Source organism: Zalophus californianus, chromosome 5, assembly GCF_009762305.2.
Source record: "Zalophus californianus isolate mZalCal1 chromosome 5, mZalCal1.pri.v2, whole genome shotgun sequence".
NCBI classification, from domain to species: domain Eukaryota; kingdom Metazoa; phylum Chordata; class Mammalia; order Carnivora; family Otariidae; genus Zalophus; species Zalophus californianus.
Window position 1 is genome coordinate 153,627,889 of NC_045599.1, and position 12,258 is coordinate 153,640,146.

Sequence of the window (12,258 nt, forward strand, 5' to 3'; positions counted from 1 at the left end):
TGAGGCCACCTCCCCACCCCGTCCTGGTTTCTGGGGCGGCACCAGGCCCAGATGCCTCCCTCCCAGCTGGACACGCGATGGGGGCACAACGTGAGCAGCTCCAGTCGTCCACCGCGGACGTGGGTCCTGGGGCCGGCGAGGACCCTGGAACGGAGTCCCCACCTGTGAGGGTGATGGCGCCCGGTCTCCCTCGCGACGGGCCTGGGGCCGGGGTCCACAGCCGCGTGCTCAGATCGCAGGTCTGCACCCACGATTGCCCGAGCAACAGTTCTTTAGAGAAATACGTGCTTAGTAAAGGAGAGTTTTCAGCTGTCGACTGCAGATAAGCGCTCACAGCTCTGATGGTTCCGCACGGTTTTACCGCTGACCCTGGGCAGCGCGGCCCTGACCTGCGCGGGTCCGCGGTGCGCGGAGTGTGTGATAGATGCGGGACTACGGGTGCACTTTCTCTTCCTTGTGATTCCCCCGGCATCTTCTTGCTGGCTGACTTTCTTGTAGGAATACCGTATAGAATACAACCCCATACAGAAGACACCTTCATCGACTTCATGTCCTCAGTGCAGCTTCCGGTCAGCAGTGGGCGACTGTAGTTAAGTCAAAAGTTATAGGTGGGATTTCTACTGTGCGGGGACGGTGCCCCCAACCTCACGTTGTTCAAGGGTCACCTGAGTGTGCGTGTGTGTGCGAGTACCCCTGCACACTCAGTCCCTGCTTGAAATTAAACTGTACATGATTTTTACTTAATATTGTATTTTGAGAATTTTCCTTTTACTAAATTTAAAATTTTAAACTACATTTGCTATTTTATTTATTTCATTTTTTATTACTTTTTATTAAATTTTTCTTTCAAATGCCATTTTTGATGTGGAACACGAAAAGAAGTCAGTGTGTTGGGGATACCGTAATTTATTGTAGAAAATTTCCCTAATGCGGCTCATCTCTGCTGTTTTCCATTTTTCCTGTGACCAATGTATTTGTATGCACATCCGTTAGTGGTTTACAGGTTAATGAACTTCCATAAAGCAGGCACACAGAACATTCTAGAATCCCCCCGCGCCCCCTCCCAGGTGCTATCTGCCCTCCGCCAGAGGAACCACGTTGCAGATCTGAAACCATGCCGCACACGTCCGCACACAAGGGCCAGATGGTTGGCCCCTCTGCCCGCGTCCCAGGCTCAGTGGGGCTGGTCCCTCCCTTCCCACGGCGCGGCGTGGGGCGGGCTCCCAGCAGGCATGAAGTGCCCCCTGGCCTGCAGCCATTCTCTTGGGGGACACGCCTGGTGTGTGCGGTTTTCATGAAAGTCAGTTCCTGCCTCCTGGCCGGCTCGCGTGCATGTCCCACCGGAGGGGATGCTCCTCTCCCTCCCCCTCGGCGTGCGGCCAGAGCAGAGGCCTTGCTTTTCTTTGGCATTTCCCTGGCAGCCTGACGCGGAGCTCCGACCCTGCATTTACAGGCATCGGCTATCTTCCCTCAAAACACCCCTTCAAATGTCCCTCTCTACCAGATGCTGACCCTTCCTGTCAATCTTCAGGATGGCTTGGAAGATTCTGGAACACAGGCATCTTGCCCCACGCAGCTAGGCTGTCGCCGGCGTCGGCGACCAACAGCAGCTTCCTATCCTCACGCAGGCTCGGTCTGCCGCCAGGTCGCCAACATGCCCTCGCGTCTCCTTCTAGAAGCGTTAGACCACGAAGCTGCTCGCGTGTCGTCTGAGGACGCAGGACTGTTTGCTCCGAATGCTGCCTTCCCCACCGTCCTTGGGGCCGCTCTCCTCACGAAGCTGCTGTCCGTCCTTGGCCCCCCGTGCTGTTCCATCAGCCTCTTGAGGACGTGGGCTGCGGGCACGCGTCTCCCTTCTGTGGCTTCACGGCAGGCGTACCTGCTGGGGGTGTCCCTGCTTCGCTGTTCAGGCCCGCACACCCCCCACGGAGACGCGGGGACTCTGCCTGCAGCGCCGGGAGCCTGAGCTCCCAGCCACACGGAGCTCCTCAGACAGCCAAGGGAGTAAACCCCTCCCTCCCAGGCCTTCTTTTTCTTGGGAGGTTTGAGAGTCGGGCTGGAGGTCTTGGAGGGCTTTGGGTGGATCTAGTCCGAGGCTTGATTACTCTCGGCACCACTGTGATTGCAGTCGCTGCCATGGTCTCCCACATCATGCCGGGCACCGGACGACAATTAGCTTTTGTGTACTGACCTTATAGCCAAAGCTGCTTCTGTACTTCTAGTCACTGATTTTTACAGGTAACTTCAGTACAAAGTTACCCAGACTGAAAGCAATGGTTTCAGTCCGTCTCTCCCCATCCTTTTGTCTTTTATTCTTTTATTTTTCTTGCCTTATTACAGCACGCGCAGCAGGGTGCTGGGCCCACAGAGATGGTGACAGCAGGTGCCCGTCGCCCGTGGGGTGGAGCTTTCCGTCTGTCCCCGCGGGTCCCCCAAAGGGCGATGGAGACATGTGTACCAACACCATTCTGCCCTTACCGGACAAAGGGGCCCTTTCGCTTTTCTGTAACGTTTCACCCGAGATGTAACTATCACAATCTACGACGCGCTCTTTTTCTAGTGTATTCTTGGTGTTGAGCAGCCGACTTTAGAACATTTTCACCTCCCCAAAGAGTCCCTGCTCCTTTCAGGCGCAGACCCCGGCCCTGCCCTTCAGGATCCTTTGTGTATTATCAATGAGTGTCAGCTTCATGAAATGCGTTTCTGCATTTTTGAGATGATTATAAACTGTTCTGATTACATGGCTTGACTTTTAAACGTGGAATGATCTCACATGCTTGAAGAATCCCGACTGTCCATCATGCGCAGTCGTTCCAATCCCTGGACTCGGTTCGGCACAGATTAATCTAGAGTTTTTACATCTCTTCCTTGACCATGTGAGTCAATCCACACTCCGACTGCATCTAGGCCAGATGGCTGTGCGGGAATGAGGGGGCCGGGCGTGTGTCCCCAGCGCGGACATGGACCACAGGTTGCTCCATAGAAATGCTGAGCGTCGTGCCCACCAGCAGGAAGGAAAAGGCGCCCTCTCACGGCATGGTCACTGACGATGGACATTTTCACTTAAACATCTTTGCTAACTTCACAAGTTTAGACACATGTAGTTCACGTGAACCAGACAGCTTCTTGAAGCCTTTACAGAGTGGATTCGGTCCTTAATCAGTGTTGGTGTTCTGTCTGTCAGGTTTTATTTCAACAGGGAACACAACCCCATTAAATTATTTTTTACACATTAGTCTTAGGAGAGGATGCCCCGCCTTTCAGATCAATGGAGAATGGGTGAGGTCTCTTCATGTGCTGGGCAGGGAGCCAAGATGAGGGGCCCTGCTCTGGGGATATCCCCTGGGGCACAGGACAACGCCCCGAAGCCTGGGGGCAACAGGCAGGGCATGGGGATTGGTTGCTAGTGACACACACCCAGATGCTGAAGTCCTCCCAGCCCGTGAGCAGGTGAGGGCAGGCGCAGCGGGTGAGGGTGATCACAGGGGTGAGGGCGGGCCCAGCGGGTGAGGGTGATCACAGGGGTGAGGGCGGGCCCAGCGGGTGAGGGTGATCACAGGGGTGAGGGCGGGCGCAGCGGGTGAGGGTGATCACAGGGGTGAGGGCGGGCCCAGCGGGTGATGGTGGTCACAGGGGTGAGGGTGGGCGCAGCGGGTGATGGTGATCACAGGGGTGAGGGCGGGCGCAGCGGGTGATGGTGATCACAGGGGTGAGGGCGGGCGCAGCGGGTGAGGGTGATCACAGGGGTGAGGGCGGGCGCAGCGGGTGATGGTGATCACAGGGGTGAGGGCGGGCGCAGCGGGTGAGGGTGATCACAGGGGTGAGGGCGGGCCCAGCGGGTGAGTAGGTAAGGGAGGGCACATCAGGTGAGGGCGGGCCCTGGGCTGTCCCGTGATCTCCAAAGTCATTAACCTTTGTCTTAAACAGGGCTGTTTGTTTTCATGAAGGAGCCGAGTTACTGAGTAGTCAGAAGTCTCCGGAAGGGATGTTTGATGCCTCCCCGCCCCCGCCCCCAAGCCTGCATTCCTGGACTTCTGGGCCTGGAGTTAAGCTCCAAGGGTTGCCTCCCCCCACCCCCATCCCATCGGAGTCCACTCTGATCTATCTGTGCTTCCTCTGCCCCTGTCTTCCCAGGGGGAAGGGGGAGCCGAGCACTGTGGGCAGGGACAGGAGGCCACGGGGAGCTGGGGGGCGGGGGGAGAGACTGAGACAGGCACAGAGTGTTGGTGCCCAGCTGTCCTGTCCGCTCGCACCTCTGCCGGCACCAGCAGGCACCCAGGGTGGCGGCCTCGGCATTGGCAGAAGGCTCTGTGCTCCCAGTGCCACGCTCGTGGGGAGCAGGGACGCCCAGGCCCCCCACCCCCGGGGCAGCTCACCAGGGAGCTCCCTGGCACAGTCACTCACCTGGCCCAGTGAGAGGCCAGAGTCACTTGGAGTCTCATCCTGCCTGTTGGTTTGCTGCTGAGTTGTCACTGACCCGGGTCTTTGAGGAAATCACCATCATGGGGGATAGGCTGGGGGGAGGCAGGTCAGTCTGCCTGTTTGACAAGAGCAGCTCTGCAGCCCCCCCCCCCCCCCCGGGGGTGAGGGGGCAGTGGGCGGAGCACAGAGCTGCCAGGACCTCCAGGAGGCCGGGGAAGTCCATCGCGCAGAGCCCTCCCCTTTGTTCGGTGGGAAACAGCCGAGGAGGCACTAGGTTAAGGGTCTGAGGTCGTGCTCTCAGATAACAGTAGGCACCCCTGTAAACTTTGAGAACTATCTGATTACAAAAGTAACACATTTTTGTAACATAGTTGGAAGATGCAGAACAGGAGATGAGTAAGTCATTTTCTTCTGATACCTGTGTGTGCACACACAGACTACAGATCTGTTCTGATTGCTGCGCTCACAACGGGGGTCGGCGGGCACACTCCACTTCAGGTGTGAGCGCGTCCGGTCCCGTCAAACTCACAAGCCCTGCAGACGGGATACATTCCAATCGTCACCCGTTTTTCTACAGTCGGCAGTTATGGCATTCCGGGTGTTACTGTTAATGTTGCTGCAATAAATATCTTTATTTAAATACCTTTCCCCATCTTTGAACTCCTGGACAGAGTTTTCTAGAAGGGACTTATTAGATGGAAGGCTATGAAAACTGCTTTCTGGAAAGATCTTGAAGCAGGAGCATCCGCTTCACTAACCCCCTTGGAACCACCAGGTATCATTTTAATTTTTGCCAATTTAATAAGTAGGAATTGGTGTCTTATTGATATTGGTTTGTACGTCTGATTCCTGCCTATATTAATATTTTCGTAGATTTCTGTAGTTATTTGAGGGTTTTCATTACACATTGCGATGCCCCTTTTTCCAGGGTGGAGGTCTCTGGGCACTTTTCTGATCCTCAATCCCCTCCTCCCTGGGTGGTCAGATTCTGGGATGGGTCTCTCCCAACCTCTCAGTACATCAAGACGACCCCACAAGCCCTCTGTGGTGGGTATCCCTGAGCTTTGGTTCAACTCACTGGGCCAGCCTCTTGGGGGAGACGTTGTGCCTCAGTCAGAAAGCACCCAAAGGCTGGAAGGGTGCGATTCCAAGCTATGGACATAGAAGTCCCACGGGCACCCCAGCTGGAGTTCACCTTGATCAGAACAATGTCCAGAAGGAGAAGAGTCTGGGTCTGAGGACGGCAGGAGACACAGATGGAGGTGGAGGCCCAGCCGGATGGTGAGGACCCCTGGCAGGCAGCATGGCACGGGGACTGCGTGGAGCGAGGTGCTGAGAGCTGTTCAAGGGCCCAGGGCCCAGGGAGGGAGCGAAACAGCTAGACCATCAGGTAGCCTGGAGCAGCACCTGCACCTGGAGCCGGGAAATGTGGACCCAGAGGCGGTGGGGAGCCGAGATCGGGACTTCAGAGAGGGCAGACCCTGGGGCTGCATGACCACCCTGCTCCCGCGTCTGCCCCGTGTGGCCGCTGGGCCCTGCAGCTGGGCTCGGGAAGACTGGACCCCGCCAGTGAAGGCAGTATCTGCCTGGGACACCTTCCGCGGGGAGGACCAGGGCGGCCACGGACGGCGGAGCCCACATTTCAGGGAGGAACTTTACAGCAGCTCTGGGGGTTCCAGCCACGCTTTACATCTGTTTCCAGAACTTCACATGAGGCTCAGCAAGGACATTCAGTCTCCAAAGGGTGGGATGGTGTGAGGAGATGGGGGGGTGGGGACGGTGGCCCCCAGCCATGCACCTGCTGCTCCCCTCACACAGAGCCTCTGCAGGAGGGCAGCAGGGTGGGCCCCTCCCCTGCACTCGAAGAAACTGAGTCCTGGGGATGTGGGCCCACCCAGGCTGGAGACAGAGCGGGGACCAACCCCTGGTTTCTTCCCTCCCTGCTGCTGCCACGAGGCCCCGCGGACGGCTCCCCAGCTGCCTGTCCCTTGCCCTCAACAAGGACTTCTAGTAGCCTCTCCCAAGGGCTATACCACCTCCCACCTGAGGGCCTGCAGGGAGCGGGGGTGCTGGTTGGTGAAAGAGCCCAGACCCCGGATCAGGAGCCCCACGCCTTCCCTCTGCAGCCCAGAGAAAGGCAGTGTGCATGTGCACAGGGGCCCGGGGTCCCCGACAGTTGTGTGTGGGGGTGGCCCTCACCCGCCCCCAGGGACCTGCAGCCCCCACCCACCCAGCAGCTGCCCCTAGCTCCTCCCCACCTGGGGCATTACCAGAAACTGGTCAAATTGTGTTCAAGGGGACACACGCAATTAACCATCAACCTGAGAAAATGACTTCTCAGTGGACTCCTGGCCGGTACTTTTCCAACAGGCCTTGGACGCTGGTCCCCACCCGGCGTCCCTGAGGAAAGCCCTCGGTGTGGAGGCAGGAGCCAGGGTGCCGGGGACAGTCCAGGAGTCCCACCTTCGCACCTGTGGCCCTTCGGGGGTCCCCACACGGCACCTCACAAGATACCCTCACCCCTCCCGGTTCAGACCCCTCCTCCCCAAACCTCCTGCGCCCTTCCCGGAGCAGTCTGGCTGCCTTTATGCCTTGCACCTTCCCCGCGCCCGCAAGCCGGCCGCTCCCCGCACTCCGGCTCCTCAGTGATGCCCCAAATCCCTCCTCAGGCCCTGGGGAATGAGCTCAGGGACCCAGCCCGGGGCTGCCCCCCCGCTCCCCACTGGGGGCCCGTAGGTGCACGCAGATGACACAGGTCAGGGAGGGCTGCCCAGGCAGAGCACACACTTCTGTGCGTTTGTGCTCATGTGCTCTGGGCTGAGCACAGAGGCTTCCGCGGCATCGTTGCTTGGGACTGCGTGGGGTCGGCCACTAAAAGGACATTGGCTAGAGGTTCCTTGTGGACCTTCAACAGGCCAGGTGGGCCAGTGGTGCAAATGTGCTTTCAGGAATGTAGTTCGGGGAACTAAATTCGCGGTTCACCATAGCCATCGTTGGGGAACTGTCTCTCCAGGGACCGCACTGGGAGCTGAGCCGTCCTCACACTGTCCCCATGTGCTAGGGGACAGACTCTGCCGGGACACCATGACAGTCATGCTCCTCTGTCTTTCTTTGATGAAGGGGCCACGACTGAGCCAAAGGGGGCTGTGTCTATACTGACATGCCTCATGGGTGGACCTCATAAGGCCTGCAGCACAACGGCCCCCGGGCAGCCGTCCCCGTCAGGTGCTGCCCAAGCACCTCCTGAGCACCTACTCCATGCAGGTCCCCTGTGCTCCTGACAGGACAGCAAATACCAACCGCGAACCCCACCTGAGCCTGCGGAAGTGCACAGGGGTGGAGAGGGGCCGGTGAGGAGCCCCAGGGCCCCCACATTCAAGGATGCCCAAAGGAGTCAGGTTTGGAGAGTGGGCCCGAGAAACGGGCAGCTGTCAGGCCAACAGGGTGGGAGTTCATCACCCTGAGGGAGGGAGTTATTCCAAGCTAGGAGACAGGGTGAGGAGACCCCTCAAAGGTGCTGGCTGCCCAGGGAGTATGAATGGAGAGGGCAGGGGGAGGCCCGGTCCAGGGAGGGAGCACTGCGGATGGGCTCACTTGGGGGTGGGGGGCTGATGGGACCTGAGATTGACAAAGGAATGGGCTAAGAAGACCTCCCAGCCCCTGAAGATGCAGCCGCCCCCTCCCTGCAGTGCACAGGTGTGGCAGGTGTCCCCCGCGGGTCCCCCACAGCTGCTGGAGGACACAGCGCGGGAGGCGGCTGGACTGGGGGTCGGAGACCTGGGGCAGGATGCGGGGACTAGAAGCCAGAGTGGATCTTGGAAAGGTAAGTAGGTGAAGGTGGAGAAGGGGGGTGGCTCTGAGCAGAATGTCTTCTCCGTACATTAAGCGGCACCTGTCCCAAGAACGGAAGGGAAGGACACGCGAATAAACCAGGCTCCAGGCAGGGGCGGGGTGGGGTCCTCTGCCCACCTGCCGCTCAGGCTGCTGGAGGGGGAGAGGGGTGGGGGAGAGACCATGGAGGGGGTGGGCCTGAGGATCCGGAGCTCAACCCCCACACGGCCCAGCAGGCTGTCAGGAGCTGCCCCCAGGTCAGGGGGTGCGGATGCCTTTGACTGAAAGGCTGAGGTGGAGGAGGGGAAGGAAATGAAGCAGGGGCTCCTGGGAACCCTCCTGTGAGACGGAGGGTCAGAGAGCACCTCTGGGGGACACATGGGCCCAGCCCAGCAGAATTCAGGAAGTTTGGAGGGAGGAGACAGGAAGGGTTATCCCTGCCCCCACCACCCTTTTGCCAGGCTGGATCTAAGGTGAGTGCTTGGGAGAAGGTTCTAGAGCATGAGGACAGGGGAGGGCATTGGTGAGGGAGGTCGAAGGTGGAGAAGAGCCTGCGGGGCTGTCAGGCCCTGAGGCAGGCTGGCCAGGGTCCAGCTGGGGACAGGCCAAGGGCACTGAAGCACTGAGCAGGCCAGGCTGACAGCGCAGTCCTGGGCTCGGGGCGGGACCTGGGGCTGGGGGTCAGATTGGACACTGGGAGCAGAGCCTAGGCTCAGGGAGTGACTGGCCTCAGGTGTGGTCTTGGGTGATGGCCAAGGTTCAGAGGGCAAGGTCACTGGCTGGGAGGCTCAGAGGGCCGGCAGGGTGGGCAACGCCTGAGTCAGCTCTCGAACATGGGCGGAGCTGAGAAAGTTGTCCTGTAGGCCAGAGTCTTCAGAGGAGCGACCCGACCCAGGGGTTGGAGGTCAGAGGTCAGAGGAAGGAAGAGGGGGAGCGTGGGCCATGGTTTGGGAAAGGCAGGGTCAGTGAGGGCTGGGGGAGCATGGCAGAGACCCTCCATCCTAAAGTCCACGGGGTGGGAGAGAAGCAGCATCGGGGGACACAGCTTCCCATGTTGTCGGTGCGCTCCCGGAGCAGGCACGCGCCCCAGCTCTCTGTAGGGCCCGGAGCCCCGTCTGTGTCTCCAGGTACAACCATGAAGCTCCGCACTGGCCGCACGCAGGTGAGAGGAGTCGGGGTCCCATCCTGCCCCTCACTGTCCAGGGACAGGCGAGGCCTCTCCCCCTTCCCATGGCTGGGCCCTGCGGCTGCGTCTGGAGTCAGCCCTCAAAGCCCGTCCCTGCGTCCTTGCTGGTTCACCTTGGCCTCAGGGCAAGGTCTGACCCCACTGTGGAGCCTTAGTCACTTCAGCCCAAAACCAGCCCAAACCATAAAGCAACGGAACAGCTTTATTCGGGCCTTAGGCGTTGCCATTCAGGAAACACCGATTTGCTTGCCAAGGAAACAGCGCCTGGGGGGCGGGGAGGAAGCGTTCAAAAAGGCGAGAGCCACAGGCTTCCGGAAGTCGTTTTGAAAGAACCGGGGTTGGCGTGGGCAGAAATCATTCCTGTTGGTGTCCACGGCCCAGGTCCCTGTGCTGGGCTCTGGCTGGGAGCTTGGTGACACACTCGGACTGGCGGCGGGTTGTGACGGCTGGTGCGGTCCGAGAGCTCCCGTCCAGGTGTGGGCTGTGCGCCGGCTCCTGGCTGCTCCTGGACGTGGCGTTCCCATCAGCACAGCTCAGAGCCCAGGCCCGTGCCTCCATGCCCGGCCCAGGAGAGCAGCAGGCCTGCCGCAGACAGGCCCCGGGAGGGCGTGTCACGATGCTGGAGCCAACGTGGGAAATCCAGAGCATGCAGTGACCACCTGCCCGTGAGGGGCACAAGCCCCCCCACAGGCGGCAGGTGGCTCCTTCAGCATCTGGGCTTCCCCGTGGGAAAGTGGAACCGGGGACCATGGTGATGGAGGGCACAGCTTCAATACACCCCCACCAAGGAGGTGCTCACAAGTTTATTACCTACAGATCCCAGCAACTTGGGGGGACGTGATGAGCCAGGGAAGGGGAGGGGTCCCGAGGAGGGGGAAGGGCCCCAGGAGGGGGAGAGTCCCACAGACCCCGGGGAGGGAGACTCCAGGGGAGGCAGACCCTGAGGATGGTGCAGGGCTGAGGCCGGCCTGAATTCCTGACTGCTGAATCAGGAGGAGTAACAGCTGGGTGCTGTTTTCCTCGAGCTTTGGGTGGTTTGTTTGGCAGAGAGTGATAAGTGAAGGGAAGGTCTGGAGGTGGTCCCAGGAGAACAATTGGAACCAGAAGCACTGGGCGGGTGGGCAGCTGCCTGTGACCTCACCGCCCAGGCAGGTCAGGGAAGCTGGAGCGTCCTGGCCACCCTGGAGTCCCCGAGTAGCGGCAGTGGTCGGGAGGGAATACACAAACGGGGGTCCAAGCCCGAGCCGCAGGAGCGACAGTCTCAACCCAAGTGATGCTGCTGTCTTTCCAGGTTGCAGAGAAAGTTGGGGCATTGCTGGAAGGAGGGGGCCCTGGTCCTTTGGGTGGAGTCATGAGTCTGCAGATGCCCAGCCCCGGCTACCTCGGGGCGGGCGTGGGTGGGGGTTGGGGTCCGGTGTCAGCTGACAGCATCGGCCTCGATGGCTACATGGGGCAGAAAGTGCTTGCAGAGGTCCAGGGAGATCTGCCTTGGCTTCTGGGCCATGTCCCCAGTGAGAGGCAGTCACAGAGCTCTGGGGACAGGGAGGAGTTACGGCCTCCGTGGCGGGGCGGAGAGGGCTCGCCGGGGAGACCCCATGGGGGCAGAAATCCCCCGTCGCAGCCCAGCCACACCCAGAACAAGATGTGTGTGACCCAGGTGACCAGATCCCAGGAATGGCGGGTCCTCTGCCTGGTGGAGACCCCTGGGAGGGAGGGGGGGCTTGCTTCCTCTCTCCCATCAGGAACCCCGGCTGCCCTGGGGTCACAAAAGAGATTTTTAAACTCTCACCTGAAGAAGGGAAACAGGCCCGGACGGAGGTCCTTGCCCAAACCTGTGGCTTCGCAGGGAGCGGGAGAAGCGCCCTGGACCCTGGGCCCCCAGCACCCATGCCGCACCCCTGTGGAAAGGCATGTGGGATGACTGGAGCCTCAGCAGCCACCCTGGGCCATAAGGACAAAGCTGCTGATGGTGGAGCAGTGAGCCGGCAGGACACGAGGGGCCTGTATCCCCGACACCGGAGCCCTGCGCCAGCCCTGGGCCCCTCCTGTGGGCTTCTCCAACGTGAGAGGAATACGCTCTGGGCGAGTTGAAAGCCCTGGGTGGGGGGCGGGGGGGGGGTGTTGTGCGAACTTCTGCTCCCAGCTGAACCAGGTCACTATCATCCCGGGAGCTGTGCTGAGGGCAGTGTCCCAATAAACCAGCAGAGGGCGCAAACACTCAAAGAAAACGAGGTTACACACACACCCACCCCTGCAGGTGTCCCCACGTGCACACGCACACTCACACGGCCCCCACGACTCCCCCGAGATTCAGGTTCAGAGATGGGCTGATGAAGGCCTTTCGGATCCACCTCCGCCGAGAAGTCACGGGGCCGTGGGGGTACGGTGGTGACGGGGTGGGGGCTGGGGAAGAGCACTTGCATCCAGGGCCGGCAGGGCTGGTCCGCACACGCCACGCCTCCGGCACGGGCCCATAATCGAGGACGAGATCACAGGTCAGGGGTCGCCTCCGGCTGTGGGTCACTTGTCACCTGTCACGTCAGGGGGACACCGCTGACCCGGCAGCTCCAGCGAATGCCACCAGCTCCATGTCTTCTGAGGAAACAGGGACTTGGATGAAAAAAGCCTGGTCTCCTCCGGGTTTTATGTGTTTGTTTCTAACAGTTAGTACTTCCTCCAGTTCCAGTGTTTCTGAAGATCGCTGCGACACCACACTCAGCCTCTGTCTCTCTGTCTCTCTACGTCTCTGTCTCTGTCTCCCTGTCTCTGTCTCTCTGTGTCTCTATTTGTTCTGTCTCTTTGTCTCTGTCTCTCCACAT